Here is a 17,920-nt window from a genome sequence, read left to right on the forward strand (position 1 = left end):
ACGTGTCTATGTAGAGTGGACTGTGTAGACTATGGGTAGGTAGCACTTGTCTCTCTGTAGAGTGGACTGTGTAGACTATGGGTAGGTAGCACGTCTCTCTGTAGAGTGGACTGTGTAGACTATGGGTAGGTAGCACATGTCTATGTAGAGTGGACTGTGTAGACTATGGGTAGGTAGCACGTGTCTCTCTGTAGAGTGGACTGTGTAGACTATGGGTAGGTAGCACGTGTCTCTCTGTAGAGTGGACTGTGTAGACTATGGGTAGGTAGCACGTGTCTCTCTGTAGAGTGGACTGTGTAGACTATGGGTAGGTAGCACGTGTCTCTCTGTAGAGTGGACTGTGTAGACTATGGGTAGGTAGCACTTGTCTCTCTGTAGAGTGGACTGTGTAGACTATGGGTAGGTAGCACGTCTCTCTGTAGAGTGGACTGTGTAGACTATGGGTAGGTAGCACATGTCTATGTAGAGTGGACTGTGTAGACTATGGGTAGGTAGCACGTGTCTATGTAGAGTGGACTATGTAGACTATGGGTAGGTAGCACGTGTCTATGTAGAGTGGACTGTGTAGACTATGGGTAGGTAACACGTGTCTCTCTGTAGAGTGGACTGTGTAGACTATGGGTAGGTAGCACGTGTCTCTCTGTAGAGTGGACTGTGTAGACTATGGGTAGGTAGCACGTGTCTCTCTGTAGAGTGGACTGTGTAGACTATGGGTAGGTAGCACGTGTCTATGTAGAGTGGACTATGTAGACTATGGGTAGGTAGCACGTGTCTATGTAGAGTGGACTGTGTAGACTATGGGTAGGAAGCACGTGTCTCGCTGTAGAGTGGACTGTGTAGACTATGGGTAGGTAGCACGTGTCTATGTAGAGTGGACTGTGTAGACTATGGGTAGGTAGCACGTGTCTCTCTGTAGAGTGGAATGTGTAGACTATGGGTACGTAGCACGTGTCTCTCTGTAGAGTGGACTGTGTAGACTATGGGTAGTTAGCACGTGTCTCTAGAGTGGACTGTGTAGACTATGGGTAGTTAGCACGTGTCTCTAGAGTGGACTGTGTAGACTATGGGTAGGTAACACGTGTCTCTCTGTAGAGTGGACTGTGTAGACTATGGGTAGGTAGCACGTGTCTTTCTATAGAGTGGACTGTGTAGACTATGGGTAGGTAGCACGTGTCTATGTAGAGTGGACTGTGTAGACTATAGGTAGGTAGCACGTGTCTCTCTGTAGAGTGGACTGTGTAGATTACGGGTAGGTAGCACGTGTCTATGTAGAGTGGACTGTGTACACTATTTGTAGGTAGCACGTGTCTCTCTGTAGAGTGGACTGTGTAGACTATGGGTAGGTAGCACGTGTCTCTGTAGAGTGGACTGTGTAGACTATGGGTAGGTAGCACGTGTCTCTCTGTAGAGTGGACTGTGTAGACTATGGGTAGGTAACATGTGTCTCTCTGAAGAGTGGACTGTGTAGACTATGGGTAGGTAGCACGTGTCTCTCTGTAGAGTGGACTGTGTAGACTATGGGTAGGTAGCACGTGTCTCTCGGTAGAGTGGACTGTGTAGACTATGAGTAGGTAGCACGTGTCTCTAGAGTGGACTGTGTAGACTATGGGTAGGTAGCACTTGTCTCTCTGTAGAGTGGCCTGTGTAGACTATGGGTAGGTAGCACGTGTCTCTGTAGAGTGGACTGTGTAGACTATGGGTAGGTAGCACGTGTCTCTCTGTAGAGTGGACTGTGTAGACTATGGGTAGGTAGCACGTGTCTCTCTGTAGAGTGGACTGTGTAGACTATGGGTAGGTAGCACGTGTCTCTATGTAGAGTGGTTGTGTGTAGACTATGTGTAGGTAGATTGCATTTAAGTGTACACTGGTCTGTAGGAAGATCTGAAGCCAGTGCAAAGGCTTAGAGAAAAGAGCATTCTCCTGGCCTGTGCTGCTGGCTTACCTGCTGCCCTGATCCTTCACAAGCTCTTAGGTGTGATGCTGTGGGGCTCCATGGCAGGGTCAGATTGCTCACTGGCTTTGCCATTTCACCCTGTCCCCTGTAAATTCTCAAAGCCTGACATGGAGCTGAGTATACATACTTTAAAATGTGAAAACCATTGCTGATTTTCTTCATCATTTCCACAGCCTAGCAATGAAAAAGCTTCAGAACGCCATCCTTAAAGTTATATGCTTGGATGTCTCCAAAATAACTGAGTTAAAGGACAGTCTATAAAAAATCATCCAGTCATATTTTTTTCTGTTCTAAATTGTGCTCAGAGAGATTTCTTTTCTTTAAGCCAAAGCTTTTCAATGGTGTCTATTAAATGTATCGACTTCAAGTGAGAAACTCACAAGAATCTGTTTTCCATCAGAATTATTCTATGGCTGAAACTAAACATAAAGGAAGATCGGTCACTTCTGGAACACTCAAAGGTTCAATCGTTGGCCCACTGAAATATATTGCCGCTATTCTGTAGGCAAAGGTATAAGCTGCAGGCAAAGAAGCTCCGAGTTCTGTCTCAACTCCCTTCAGTTCTCTGACAAGGCTCGGAAGAGCCCTTGGTGTACTGCCTGAGATGAGCGTGGCCACAAATGGTGCCTCGCCCAATCCTCAAACACACAGAACTCAGCAGTTACGTTTTCTATCACGTCAGTTACCTTTTCATGTTGAATTATTGCAATCGGTGTTTTAACTTTAAAACAATCAAGGAGCATGAATGATTGTACAGTCCTTGGGCTTTTACCCCCAGTAAAGGTAGCATTGATCCTTACTAATTCAGTGATGCCAGCTGGGATTTTTAAAGCAGATCTTCTTAGAGGGCTTTGGCCTCTTGGTAGCTTTTGGAATTACATTATAGAGATCGATTGGATTGTCTAGACTGGTGGCCCCAGAGGAATTAAAATGTCCTTTCTTCAAAGAGAGGGCTTAAACTCCAGACACGTGTCCATTAGTGGTGGGGTCTGGAGACCCCATCTTCTGCCTCGGAGCTTTCTCCGCAGACTCGCTGAGTTGGTCTCCTCCCAGGCGGCTCACTTGGATCCTTTCATTCTCCTGGGCTCTATTGTCCCGAGAATCTAACTTTCTGCTCTTAGTTATCTACTTCCACCATATGTTCCTGAGGTAAAACCCAGCTTAGCAGGCTCAGTCAACAGGAGCTTTTTCCCAAGGAACCATTTACCATTCCTTACTGATGCTTTAAAAGATTTATATGTGTGTGTATATGTGTTTTTTTGTGTGCACGCGTGTATGTGCAATGTGCACATGAAGACCAGAGAACCACTGGGGGTGTCATTCCTCAGGAGCCGTTTACCTAGTTTGTGTGCCAGACTCTTCCATTTGGCCTCTAACTAGTCCCAGCAAGACTAGTTAGTAGTAGGGTAGGCTAGTCATGGCAACTAGTTAGTAGTAGGGTAGGCCAGTCACAACAACTAGTTAGTAGTAGGGTAGGCTAGTCACAACAACTAGTTAGTAGTAGGGTAGGCTAGTCACAGCAAATAGTAATAGGGTAGGCTAGTCATGGCAACTAGTTAGTAGTAGGGTAGGCTAGTCACAACAACTAGTTAGTAGGGTAGGCTAGTCACAACAACTAGTTAGTAGTAGGGTAGGCTAGCCCCAGCAAACCCAGGGCTCTGCCTGTCTGCCTCTCCAGCACTGGTCTCAAGTCTGTGTCATCACACCTGGCATCTTTATGTGGATTCCAGGGATGAAATGTGGGTCCTCTGGGTGTATGACAAGCTCCTTATGGGCTGAGCAATGTCCCCAGCACTGTGGATTGTGACTGCTCAGTGTGTTATTTTATTACAGTCGTGTTTTACACACGTGGAAGGCATCTCCTTTGGTGCTAGGCACTGACCCTGAGGACCTGTCTTCTCCGGTGTCCTTCCTCCTCAGGGCCTCAGATCCTCAGGATCTTCCAAGGATCCTGGAACTGTTAGGGAGTCAATCCCGGCCTCCCATGGTATTGGCTCTGTCTTGTGTCCTGGAGGAGCCTATCTTGTTGATCTGCGCCAGTGACTCGGGAAGCCAAGCTTCCGGCGCGCCCCTCGAGCACGGCGAGGATGCCCCTGAAAGGTGTTGCTCATTTCTGTTCTGTTGCCTGTTTCTTTCAGATCATTCTCAACTCCGGTCCTGTGGAGCCTCCTGAAAGTGACAGCCACACAGTAAGTTCACATTTAGAATTCTCTTCTCGGCTGCACACGGGAACCTGTGTTTTATTCAATGCTTTCACGAAAATCGTTTCGTTCAAGTATTTTATTGGTGAACAGCAGCAGAAGGAATGAGGGTTTTATGTACAGGAGAAACACTGAGCCATCACTTTAAAATTGATAGAACTAATAAATGGACAGAGACGAAAAATAACGCTCAGATTACCTCCAGGGATACACACAGCAACCTCCCCTGACATGTTAAAGCTGGGCCATCGTCCAAGCGGTATTTCAGACGGCGCCAGGCATCAATCATAGCAGAGCCTAGCACTTGACGGGCACATATATGTTTGGGGAATGTATAGATGGGTTGGATGACTTGGCAGTTTGAGATAGCATCTCTGTGAGCCCTCATTCCGTATTGTGAGACAATGTGGAGCCTTGGGAAGTGCGCCAGCTGTGGATCTGGGTTCTTCGTTTCGATCCCCGACTCTGCCTCTTAGTGGCTACCCCTATGTCAGCTCCTCTCTGTGGCCTGATGTCCTCTCCCTTACAATGATTCTAATAGGACCTCCTCGCTGGCTGATGTGATTGCCATTTAAAATACTTGTTAAAGTTTGATTTTATTTCTTATTGTTCTGTGTTTGGGGTTTGTTAAGACAAAAATCTCACTCCACAGCTCAGGCTGTCTCCAGACTCACTATGGAGCCCAGGATGGCCATGAACTTACGGCCCTTCTTTTGTCTCTCCCTACTGAGTGCCGGGATTATGGGTATGAGTTGTCATGTCCAGAAATGAGGACATGACATGACGAGGGTAGGAACATCTGCGTGTCTTGTGTGGAGACTGAAGCACTGGTTTGCTTTAAAAGCATCGACACCCCCATAGCATTGAGCTCCCTGTACAGAAAACTCTGCTTCCCAGGTCTGTTCTACATTAAAAGCCGGGGGTTCTTTGAGTAAAGGGTTGATTGATTAAGACAAGGGCAGGAAATGCACAAGATAAGCTTAGAGTATCCCATGGTGTTAGAAACTGAAGAAATGAAAAAGAAAATGGCAAATCAAAGTTCCCCACCTGCCCCTCACGCAAATGCGGGGCCCAGCTGCAAGAGCTCCCGATGGTTGGGACAGTTTCAGCCACGTAATAAATAAAACAGCCTTGAGCTATAACCTAAAGGATGCATACCTGCGCTCATATCAATGATTGGGTGGATAAACAATAAATGGTGGAGACCCCCCCCCAGTAGAAGAATCTCAGCTAGGGTACCCGCCCTCCCCAGTAGAAGAATCTCAGCTAGGGTACCTGCCCTCCCCTGCAGAAGAATCTCAGCTAGGATCTTCCCCCATCCCCAGTGGAAGAATCTCAGCTAATTTTCTTATAGAGTGCAGAGTGGGAAGGGGGAAGAAACAATCCTACTTCAGACAGAAACGTTCCCTGCTCTGGGGGATGGAGACCAGAGCTTTGTCCCTGCCAGGCAAGCCCTCTACTGTCTCACCTCCACCAGGGAATCACGGTTCACATCACGGTGAACCATCATATCAATAAGAGACATCTTTAATCTATAGTGACAAGGACACTTTACCGTTGGGATTTTCATCCCCACATGTTCCCTGACTCTAACCATGAGGCAAACATAAGACGAAGTCTAATATCTGTCTATTCTAAATGTTTGGTCAGAACTCTTTCGAACCATCAGTGTAGTTAAAACAGGCGATGTGGGAGAAATTGTCCCAGGCAGACGCCTAAGTCAGACTATGACTGAATGTCATCTCGTATCATAGCCAAGTCGACTCTGGGGCGGACATAAAGCTAAGAAAGCAGGAAAAAAGTGTGGAGCGTAGTCGGCAATGAGATGTGGTGTGCTTTATCATGTATTGGTTGTGATACACACCATTATTAACATTTGGATAGCTGAGCTTGGAGTCCACAGTTTCTCTCTGCCTATCTTCACAATGGTCCTATAAATTCTTAACTTATAAATATTGGAAGATTAAATTTTAATTTTTTAAAAGTGAAAGTATACCTCTCCCTCAAAGCAACAGCAAACAAACCAAGCCTTCCAATGTAAAAAAATATTTTTATTTATGTGTGTACGTGTGTGGTATGTGCACATGTATGCAGTTACCCACAGAAGCTAGAAGAAAGTGTCAGATCCCCCAGAGGTTGAGTCCCAGGCAGTTGTGAGCCACCCAACATGGGTGCTGGGAACCTTCAGGTTCTCTGCAAGGAGTCTCTCTGGACCATTGAGCCATCCCTACAACCCCCACCTGCTAATTTTTAAGTATGGGGAAGAAAACCACTTTGGTGTATAATTTGTTTGTGTTCAAGATTCCTACCTAGAGAAGTATATTCATCAATGAACTTTTAAATTACACAGGCAATATTCATTTATACAGCATTCAGCTATATTTTATATCATCCTTGGAAAGAAGAACAAGTTGGGTGTGGTAGTGCATGTCTGTAATCCCAGCACTCATGAGGCTGAGGTAGGAGGATCTGGAGTTCAGGGTCTGACTACATAATGGGTCCCTGTTTGGAAATCAAAAATACAAACAGTAATAACAACTAGGAAAAAAAACATGGAACAAAATAATTGTCAAAGCTGAAACATAATTATTTGAGTAGAAAGAGAATTAGAATTCTCTCGGTTCCTTCTGCCTTGCTGTGGCCACACACCTGACAGGAAACAGAAGGGAACAGATGCTCGTCTGACTCATGGTTTTGGAGAGATTGCAGCCTGGCATAGCCGGGAAACCAAGGCAAAATGGCTCCATCTGTAGAGGAGACAAGGCAACAACAGTATTTCCCCTGCAGACCATGAAATGGAGAAAGCTACCTGGAACCAGGGCTGGGAATAACCTCCAAGGGCTTGTCTCTGTTAACCCAACCCTGCCTCACCTCCTAAAGACCCTACAGCCTTCAAACAATGCACAAGTGAGGGCCTCGTGTTCAAAACATGAGCCTGTGGGACACTTCAAAGCCAAGGCATAACAGAAACCATGAGTCTTGTTGTCTATTGCTACATAACAAACCACCACAAATACAGGACTTAGATCTGTTTCCATGCGCTGAGTCCGCGGGCAGCTAGCCCCAGCTTTGCTTACTGTCTCACAAGCCAGCTGTTCATCCCTCTGGTCCTTTATCAAGGCTCAAGGGTTTTCTTTCAGTTCATGAAGTTACGAAATTTAGTTGCACTTGGAATACTGAGTCTCTGGTTTTCTTCAGGACTGTCACCTGGATCTGTCCTCATCAAGGAACTACCCATCACCCCATGCTCTGTGACATTTTATAACCCTGTGTCCACATGACAGCTTATGGTCTCAAAGCCAGCAGAAGACTCTCTTGTCTTCTGAGTTGGTGTCTTACAAAGCAATTAGGGAAATACCTACCCAGTTGGCATTACCATCGCTGGCTAAAAGGTAATGACAGGCCAAGCCTGAACTTCACAGGCAAGACTCACACTGAGGATCGCTCGAGGGTATGCTTATGTGTATAGGTCATGAGTTGTGGGACATTGGGATCTCATGACTGTTGGGATCGCTACCATAGTCAAGCAAAGCAGCAAAAGTCGGGATTAAAGGGATGTGCTCACTGCTTGCTTCTGAACAGATTTCTGTTGGAGGTAAACAAATGGGTTTGCCTCTCACCCCAAACTAACAGTGCCCTTCAAAGTTATCAGATGAGAGTTAGGATTACATGAAGATCAAGGCATCAGAAAAAAATACTTGGAGACAGTTCTTAAATGTATCACTGTATCTCTGACTAGTCTTTTTCTAGCACATAAATATGCTCTTGGCAACCATGTTTATGAATTTTGAGAACTCACTCAGTCAAAGCTCAGATAATATAATAGCACTGCCTGTTTTTCGTGGTTATTCATTTTAAGGCAATTTGGTTTTTTTCATACTTTCATTTCAAACTTCTGTCCACTAATAACTAATTGGTAGAATGATATCATTAAAGTTGTATTATTATTATTATTGCTTTACATGTGTTTGCGTGTTTAAAATATATTGGGTATTTGCTTTTGCAGACTCCTTATCATGAATTCTGAGTCCTTTTCTCATTAAATATTACACACAGAAACCACTGGTGTTGCCATGGTTCTCCATAAATTACTGTAACCACTACCTACATCTTTGGCATCTCGGGTTATCTTTTTCTCATTTTGGTCTGGTGGCTCTGTGAAAACCGAATCATCGAGAAGCCCTATTGCATATTTAGGCTTCAGAAGTCACCTTCCAGCAGCTGCTTGACTGAAAATAAACTCAGGACTCTGCTAGCATCTGTGGGTGGGCTTGGGTCTCGTGATCGCTGTCCAGAGAGTCCCTGATGAGGCCACTAAAAGCCAGGGAGGGGACACAAAGTCTTTGCTATTTAGGACTCAGATCTGCAGCTGTCTTGATGGAGGCCTAAGGTGAGGCAAGGGGGAAACACACATTGGAAGTCATTCGGCTAAGACACTGCAGGAAAACTGGATTCCCATGCTCCTCCTGCCTCCCTTCTCTCCTTTCCGAGTCTTCTCCCCATTTCCCAGCTCACCCACAGTAAGCCTCGGGCTGTAGATGTTGGCTTCTCTTGTGCCAAGGGCTCTAAAGGGCTGTGTTCCAGAGCAATGGAGCCTAATAGACTGCGGCTATTGGTGAAATAACTCATTTATCACCAAAAGGTCAACGCTTCCTCCCTTCCTTCTTTTCTGCTTTGGGGTTGTTTTCTTTGTAGAAACTAAATAAAGGTGTCTTTTTAAAACATATAGACAATAGTGGAGGTAAAAACAAGTCACCTTTCCTGCCTGGGGCAAGCGCATGCAGGGATGTGTTTATCTCTGGGTGAGAGATGGTGAGTCTTCCTCAGGCTACCTCCAGTGGAACCATCTAGAATCCCCCTCAGCTCCTGACCTCTGATGTCACTCAAGCTCTTCCGTGTGTTTTCTTTTTTGGGGGGGGGGGCTTGGGAATCACCCAACAGTGTCCTCAGATTTATTTGACACATACCTTAATGTATAAATCTGGTAACTCACCTCTTACTGAAATTCTGGATATGTTTAGCTGACAGTTGTAGCAATGATCAATAGGCTTTGTGTGGGAAGATGGTTTGCTTTGAAGTGCAGCATTGTATTAGTAAGACCTCAACAATGCATCTGCCATCACGTTTTTGTTTCTGGGGACAAACTAATGGCGTTTTGCTTGTCAGTGATTAGGGAGCGCCCAAGCAGCAACTGGAGCAGGCAGTGCAAGCTCACGCTGTAAACAAGACAGATACTCACCCACTCATGTCGTTTCTCTGTATCCGATACTGCCCCTGAGACTGTGACTCCAGCAGAGCTGACACCACCCCCTTCAAGTATGACCTCTTCTTTCCTGAAGTTCAAATCACACAGAGATTCTGAGCTTCCTGCCCCGACTTTCTCATGGGTTGCTTGCTGCTGGGACAGTTTCTCTCAAAGGACTATACAATCTTTGAAAAGCAAGAACTTAGAAGTTTGCTTGTGTTTAATAACCTAACACTAAACTCAGTGTCCCTGGTGCTCGATGTCACTAGTTCTCATCCCCTCTTCTTCTTCTTCCTCTTCTCCTCCCGTCCTTCTCCTCTTCCTCCTCTGTAACGGCGTAAATGAATGCAGACAGAGTGTAAAAATATATATATAGCTTTAATGTAGAAATAGACTTACAGAACCACCGTTCCCGCGGAGACCAGGAAAGCAGAAGCAAGCGCTCGGAGCTTGCTCGCCAAATTTATAGGCAGACATTAGCCCGAGGCGAACACGCCCCCTAAGGGGCGGGACTTATCCCTACATCTCCCCTTTTTGTCTAAATAAGACAGAACTAAACCAAATACAACTACATACAATAACAACAAATAATAAATATAACAAACAATATTGAGAACAAAGGCTTTGCTAAACATTCTATCTCAAGGAGTCCAAATAATGTAAAGAGTAACTACAATTATATAATCTTCAACTCAGTCAAAGATCTGAGAAGGGAATAAACACTACTCAACAAACGAGATATATCCAAAATGTGCAACAATTGACAGAGACAACTGACTACCTGGGCAATCACCCAAAGTCTCGTTTGCAACGTTGAGTCAACCAATTTTGGCTAAGGCCTAACATAACTGACATACCATTATTAAAGGCAAGGAACTTTTCAAAACTATCTTACCCTGTCTTGGCAGGATATGACAGTCCTGTTTTATCCATTGATGCACGCTCTGTATCTGTGTCAGTGGTTGAGGTATGGGCATTTCTTTGCCCAAAGGCCAGTTCTGCCAAAATAGAAAGGCTCCAGGTGGAGTGTTTTTGGTGCTCAACATTCTCTCGGGAATAGAGTGGTGTTGCCAGGAGCAATTGTGTCTCACTATCACGAAACTCTGAGTTAGATTAAAGGCCATATTCTACAGCTCTTTGAAGAGGTTGAAGATTATCTATCTATACTGAGTATAATCTCTATATATCTAAAGAACCTGATTAGTCTAATTATAAATGACAAACTTAGATGACAATTAGTCTATATAATTCTCAATATCTATCTAACTTAAAGACTAAGACAATAAACGACTGTGAAACAAATGAGGACAATGACCTCCAAATATAAACAATGTACAAATATACATTGCAGTAGGTAAATATATATCAATACACAAATATTATATAAGTATCTTAATCAGAGGTAGAAATGTACACTGCAATATGGTAAATATATACAATATATATATCAATACAATATATGTCAATACATAAAAATGTTTTAAACAGAGGTAGAAACATGCATGCGTACAATAGTCCATATAATTTAACTTTGTTTCATTATACAAGAATTGATACCAATATATTTGTCTAAAAGCAGTAACTCACAATTATAAATCTATTATCCCATCATTCCCTCTTTTTTTTTTCAAAATGATACTTGAGCTTATAAAATTCCTCTCCCAACCCTCAATCATATACTAATTATAATCAACCCCTAAATGATGTCCCTAAACCCAAGGGCAAACTTTACTGGGAGAGGGGACGTCGTTCTCTAGAATTACTTCCAGCTGTCATAGGGGCGACGTTCTTTCTGGGGGATCCTGTGAAAGTAAAATGATAGTTAAATTTCAAGATCAATGTCTTTTAAAATTGCCAATAGTCTCTGAGTATTTTCGTGCAGGTCTGGCCAAAATGTTGTATAAGATGTGCACCATTTCAGCTAACCAAGTTGGAACTGTCTTGTGCAGCTGGTACCAAAAGCAGGTCTTGTAGTAGCGCTATCAGTATCATGACGTCATATCAACCAGGTGGAGTTGTTGTTATGGGGCCCCATCTTCTTCCTGGAAACTTCAAATGTCACTTCAGGAAAAACTCATTGTTCATTATGAAAAACTTAAACATTAATCATATAGACATATATATATATATTCAATGAAAGACATGATAGATATATTCAATGAAAAGTATGATAGATATGAAGAGAAGCAAAGATGTTTTCTAAACTCATATTTCTTTCTGTCCCATATCATGGCTCTTGACATGAGACAGAAACTCCAGAAACTCTGGGTTTTTCTCTTACTAACAGGCTTGGAATTGGAGAGGGACTGAGCCAGAGTCCAACTTCAAAACCAGCTTTATAAATTTAGAAATATGGTTTAATATTACTTACACAACCCATTCAGTTGTCTTGATATTTCCTATTGGGCAGGTATTTTTCCATCTGTCAGTATCCAAACATCCAGGGTCCCTTGAATTTCTCAAAGATGAGTGTTTTCCTGTGGAGATAAGAACAGAACCCTGCCCCCATTCTATATGTTTTTCTTACCACCTGTATGAATATCATCGTTGTGGATGAGTTGTCATTTCTCCTTTCCAAGAGGTTTCTCCTCTTCAAATCGAAACTTTATTAATTTTGATGGTATCCACAATTTTTCTTCTCCTGTGGAAACAAGAGCAAAACCCCTTCCCCAACGTAGCACATCTCCTGGCTTCCACTGAGAGGTCAGCACATCTTTGAAATAAATCGGTTGATTTAGTTCAGCAGACTTTTCCATTATCCAATGTCTTTCTGCTGCTGTCGTTCCTTTCTCATTAGCGTTAAGAAAATTCAAGGTTAGTAAAGCATTATGTAATCTATTTCTGGGGGTATTTTCAGTCCCTTTCTGTTTGTTCAGCATATACTTTATAGTACGATTTGATCTTTCTATAACTGCCTGACCTGTAGGATTATTTGGTATACCTGTAATGTGTTTTATATTATAATAATCAAAAAAGCGTTTCATTTTCTTAGATACATATGCTGGACCATTATCTGTCTTTATTTGTGCAGGTATACCCATGATGGCCATAACTTCCAATAAATGTGTGATTACTGAATCAGCCTTTTCTGAGCTCAGGGCAGTAGCCCATTGAAAACCTGAATACGTGTCTATGGTGTGGTGTACATATTTTAATTTGCCAAATTCTGCAAAGTGGAACACATCCATCTGCCAGATTTCATTCCTTTGGGTGCCCTTTGGATTAGCCCCTGCAGGCAGTGGCGTTTGGTTATAGAAAGAGCAAGTAGGGCATTTCTTTACAATCTCCTTAGCTTGTTGCCATGTAATTGAAAACTCTTTCTTCAAACCTTTGCTATTAACATGATGTTTTTTATGAAATTCAGAGGCTTGTAGCACACTACCAATCAATAATTGATCAATTTCTGCATTACCTTGTGCTAGAGGACCTGGCAGACCCGTATGGGATCGGATGTGTGTTATGTACATAGGGCAAAGCCTGTTCCTGATCAAATCTTGAACCTGGAGGAACAATGAGGTTAGTTCAGTATCATCAGGTATAAATTCAGCAGTTTCAATATGTAAAATAACTCTTTCTGCGTATTGTGAATCTGTAACTATATTAATAGGTTCTTTAAAATCCCTTAGCACCATAAGAATGGCATATAATTCCGCCTTCTGGACAGAAGTATACGGACTTTGTTCCACCTTATCCAAGTCTTCTGATTTGTAACCTGCCTTCCCTGATTTATTGGCATCAGTATAGAATGTACGGGCTCCAGTTATTGGAGCATCACGGACGATTCGAGGAAGAATCCAAGAAGTTCTCTTTATGAAGTTAAGCCGCTTGCTTTTTGGATAGTTGTTATTAATGTCTCCCAAAAAATTAGCACAAGCTCTTTGCCATGGTTCATTATCTTCCCATAATTTCTTTAGTTCATCAGCAGTGAAAGGCACTATAATTTCTGCTGGGTCTATGCCTGCTAGTTGACGAAGTCTCAGCTTGCCTTTTATAATTAACTCAGAGACTTTTTCCACATAAGTTTTCAGTTTCTTACTTGGTTTATGTGGTAAAAAGATCCATTCCAAAATAATATCATCTCTCTGCATTAAAATTCCTGTAGGAGAAATTTTTGATGGTAGTATGACGAGAATACAATCGAGCTCTGGATTCACCCTGTCCACATGTGCCTGTTGTAATTTTTCCTCAATCATTGTCAGTTCCTTTTCTGCTTCAGCTGTTAATTCTCTGGGACTGTTTAAATCTTTATCACCATCCAAGGTTTTGTTCAAATGAATTATTAAATCAGGTGTTATTCCAATAGCTGGTCGTAGACTGGAAATGTCTCCTAACAGTCTTTGAAAGTCATTAAGAGTCCGTAGGCGATCTCTCCTAATTTGTGCTTTTTGTGTCTTAATTTTTTGCAAACCTATTTTATAACCTAAATAATTAACAGAATCTCCCTTCTGAATCTTTTCAGGAGCTAATTGCAATCCCCATTTAGGTAAAAGTATCTTTATTTCTTCAAACAGTCTGTTCAAGGTATCCATGTTTGAATCGGATAACAAGATGTCGTCCATGTAATGGTATACTATAGATTTGGGAAATTTCTTGCGTATTATTTGCAATGGTTGGTTCACAAAATATTGGCACAGGGAGGGGCTATTTAACATACCCTGGGGGAGAACGGTCCAGTGGTACCTCCTCGAAGGTTGAGAATTGTTATAAGTAGGCACTGTGAAGGCAAATTTTTCTCTATCTTCTTTTTGCAAAGGTATAGTGAAAAAACAATCCTTTAAATCAATAACTATGAGAGGCCATCCTTTTGGTAATAAAGAGGGCAAAGGAATTCCAGATTGCAGAGGGCCCATAGGTTGAATAACCTTGTTGATGGCCCTGAGATCTGTCACCATTCTCCATTTACCTGATTTTTTCTTAACCACAAATACAGGAGAATTCCAAGGGCTGGTAGATTCTTCTATATGTCCAGCATCTAATTGTTCTTGTACCAGCTGTTCTAAAGCCTGTAACTTTTCCTCAGCTAAAGGCCATTGCTTTGTCCATATTGGTTTCTCAGTCAACCATTTTAGAGGCAAGGCTGTTGGTATCTCTGAAGGGACATCAATTGCTTGTTCTTTTACAGCCCGAATGGCCGGTTTTCTCAGTTTGTAATATCTTTTAATATTATTCTCAGAAATATAGGCTCTAGATTTAGCAGGAATGTTAATTTCAGTATTCCATTGTTGTAATAGGTCACGACCCCATAAATTCATTGCAATATTGGCTACATATGGCTTTAATTTTCCTATTTGTCCCTCTGGCCCTATACATTCAACCCATCTCGTGCTCTGCCTTACTCGAGATAGGGTTCCAATTCCCAGGAGCTGAACATTTACATTCTGAAGAGGCCAATACGGATGCCAAGATTCTGGGATAATGATACTTACATCAGCACCTGTGTCCAGCAGGCCAGTAATAAAAATGCCATTTACACACACTCTCAGTTTAGGTCTTTGATCATTTATAGAAGTTTGCCAAAACACACGTAACTTATCTTTCTGATCATTATTGCTTGTAACAGTAGGCATGGGGCTTCCTAATTGTCCTGATGAGGCACGTTCTCTGCAGTAACTGGATATGACTGAACCATGTTTGCCATGGGGGCCTGTGAGGCCCCCCCTCTCACGTTTCCCGGCTGTATCAGGTTGCCTTGTCTATCTCTTGTAGACCTGCATTCATTCGTCCAATGTCTGCCCTTTCCACATCTTCTACATAAACCTGAAGGCTGAGTCCTCCTATTTCTGTTATTTCTAGAAGATGCATTATTATTATTATTTCTGAAAGATGCATTATTATTATTATTATTTCTGAAAATCCGTTGTTTACAATTCCTTTTAATATGACCCATTTTTCCACAATTAAAACATTTGGTATTCTGGTGTCTCCTTTTACCATTGGAAATTGCTTCTTCTACCCATGCTTCAGTGCCATAATCAAATGTATCAACATTGAGTGTATGCAAGACCCATTCTTCCAACGGTGCTGATCTGAGCTTTAAAGGACCCAAAATCCTTTTGCATTCCACATTTGCATTTTCATAAGCCAAAGACTCAATCATTATACGTCTTGCTTCTGGGTCAGATATTCCTATTTGTACAGCCTTAGTTAATCTTTGTAAAAAGTCACTAAAGGGTTCTCTCTGACCCTGTTTAACTCTGACAAATGATTCCATTCTCTGTCCTGGGTCTTGTACCCTGTCCCAAGCCCTTAAGGCTGCTATAGTACACATGGAGAGTGTGTTTTCATCCAAATTAGCTTGTTCCTGAGGATCAGAAAAGAGCCCTTCACCTAGAATTTGATCTAGGGAAATGTCAATTCCCTTCGCTTTTTCCTGCTGTTCTAAGAGTCTAGCCTCTTGCCTGAATAAGCATTTCCATTTCAATTGCGGTCCACTCTCCAGTACCGCAGAGCTCAGCTGGAGCCAGTCTGAGGGGGTTGCTCTGCTTGTCGTGGCCCAAGATCTTAGCATCTCTTTAACAAAAGAGGCTTGCATCCCAAAAGTCATGACAGCCTGTTTTATTTCCTTGAGATCATTCATACGCACAGGTTCCCATGTATCCTCCTTGATGACCCTAGGGTTTTTGGAACCAATCACCTTCTCTGTTGTTATTACTGGAAAGGCAGGTAGAGCTGTAGGTAGAGCTTTGTGGAAATTGTCCCGGAGAGACTTACCCACAGATGTAGTTAAAATTTTCCTTTCTACCCTTTGCTCTTCCTCATCAGAATTTAGAAATTCCTCAATCTTTTCAATTCTATTCACCATTGCTTTCTGCAATGTCTGAATCTCCTGTCCAGAATTATGTTCCAAAGCCTTCATTGAGGATTCTAAAATATGAAGTTTGTCCGTTAGAGATAACATCTCATCTTTGGACATAATTTTTATGGCATAAACCGTGCCTTCTTGTATTGACAATCTTTCCGTCAATCTGTCATAAGCTTTAGACAAAATCCGATTGTCACATTCAGCAGTTTTGATTCTCTCAGTTAATGTTTCATTTCCTACAGAAAGGGACTGAATCTTATGGTCCAGATCAGCTGTTCCCTCTTCCATAGTAATGAATTTCTCCTTAACATCAGCCTGAAGAACTTCAACCTGATTCTTGAGAAGATTGTTATCAGCCTGGAGAACTTCAAACTGATTCTCGAAAAGATTGTTATCAGTCTGGAGAACTTCAACCTGATTCTTGAGAAGATTGTTATCAGCCTGGAGAACTTCAAACTGATTCTTGAGAAGATTGTTGTCATTCTCAATTGTTTTTAAGCGTTCAATCTCTATCTTAAGAATCCTGGATTCGTCTCGTAAAGACTTTATCATATTTCTATTATCAAACCATTTGGTGCCAATGAAAACTACGAATCCCAGAAGGATCCATATATGTGGGGTGATAGACACCTCTTGTAAAATCTCCCACATGGTACAATTAAAAAAATCATTAAATTCTTGAACAGTAATGTGTTCAGACATTTTATTTATAAAAGAAAATTTTTTTTACCTGCAAAGATCGGTTCCTGCCAGTGGTGGTCTCTGTGTTTTTGGAGCCTGTCCTAGAACTAGCTCTTGTAGACCAGGCTGGCCTTGAACTCACAGAGATCCGCCTGTCTCTGCCTCCCAAGTGCTGGGATTGAAGGCGTGCACTACCAAGGCCTGGCAGGCCTCAAACTCACAGAGATCTGCCTGCCTCTGCTTCCCAAGTGCTGGGATTAAAGGCGTGCTCTACCACTGCCTGGCCGGCCTCAAACTTGTGATCCTCCTGCCTCTGCCTCCTTCAGCAAATCCTACCGGCGTGCGCCACCACAACCGGCCAAGTCACTTTGTAACAGACCAAATCTGACGCTGTGGCAGCTTTTGTTGCAAAACCGCAAGTACTTGAGCTTCTGCTAATTCAGGCAGTGGGGTTCCGCTGCAAGACTTAGCCAAGGCAGGCAGAATGGGCCTGTGTCGCCGAGTGTGTCTCGGACTGGGCACTGGGGCCGGAGTCACGAACTGAAAAACAGCACCGGGGAGGGTGCTGTGTTAGCTAGCGGGCTACCCGCTTGAGTCGGGGGCAAAATAGCCCGACGTTGGACGCCAAAATGTAACGGCGTAAATGAATGCAGACAGAGTGTAAAAATATATATATAGCTTTAATGTAGAAATAGACTTACAGAACCACCGTTTCCGCGGAGACCAGGAAAGCAGAAGCAAGCGCTCGGAGCTTGCTCGCCAAATTTATAGGCAGACATTAGCCCGAGGCGAACACGCCCCCTAAGGGGCGGGACTTATCCCTACACTCCTCCTCCTCTTCCTCCTCTTACCTAACAGAGTTCTTACAATGGAGTATGGTACAACCTCTCCATTTCAGGAGCACAAACACCGGTAGGCCCAGCAAAGCCTCCACACCTGTTCTTAGGACCACCCCGTCTTCCTTGTCTGCCCATACTCGAGCCCCCACCTTTCTTTCCAGGCATCTGCTCTACATCTCAGCCTCTGGATCTTCTCCT

General features: G+C 43.0%; 1 protein-coding gene across 3 annotated transcripts in view; it reads left to right on the forward strand.

Annotated features, from left to right (window-relative positions):
- The window catches only part of Ncald (neurocalcin delta), a 345,789-nt gene that overhangs the window by 173,185 nt on the left and 154,684 nt on the right, over window positions 1–17,920 (forward strand). For all 3 annotated transcript variants that reach the window (XM_041637607.1, XM_041637606.1, XM_041637608.1), the window contains exon 3: window positions 4,093–4,143. The gene's annotated coding sequence lies outside the window, so the exon portion shown is untranslated. The remainder of the gene's footprint in view (window positions 1–4,092; window positions 4,144–17,920) is intronic.

The sequence above is a fragment of the Microtus oregoni genome, unplaced genomic scaffold (assembly GCF_018167655.1).
Source record: "Microtus oregoni isolate MIOR12 unplaced genomic scaffold, Mior012 000053F_ref0000044, whole genome shotgun sequence".
In the NCBI taxonomy this organism is placed as follows: Eukaryota; Metazoa; Chordata; class Mammalia; order Rodentia; family Cricetidae; genus Microtus; species Microtus oregoni.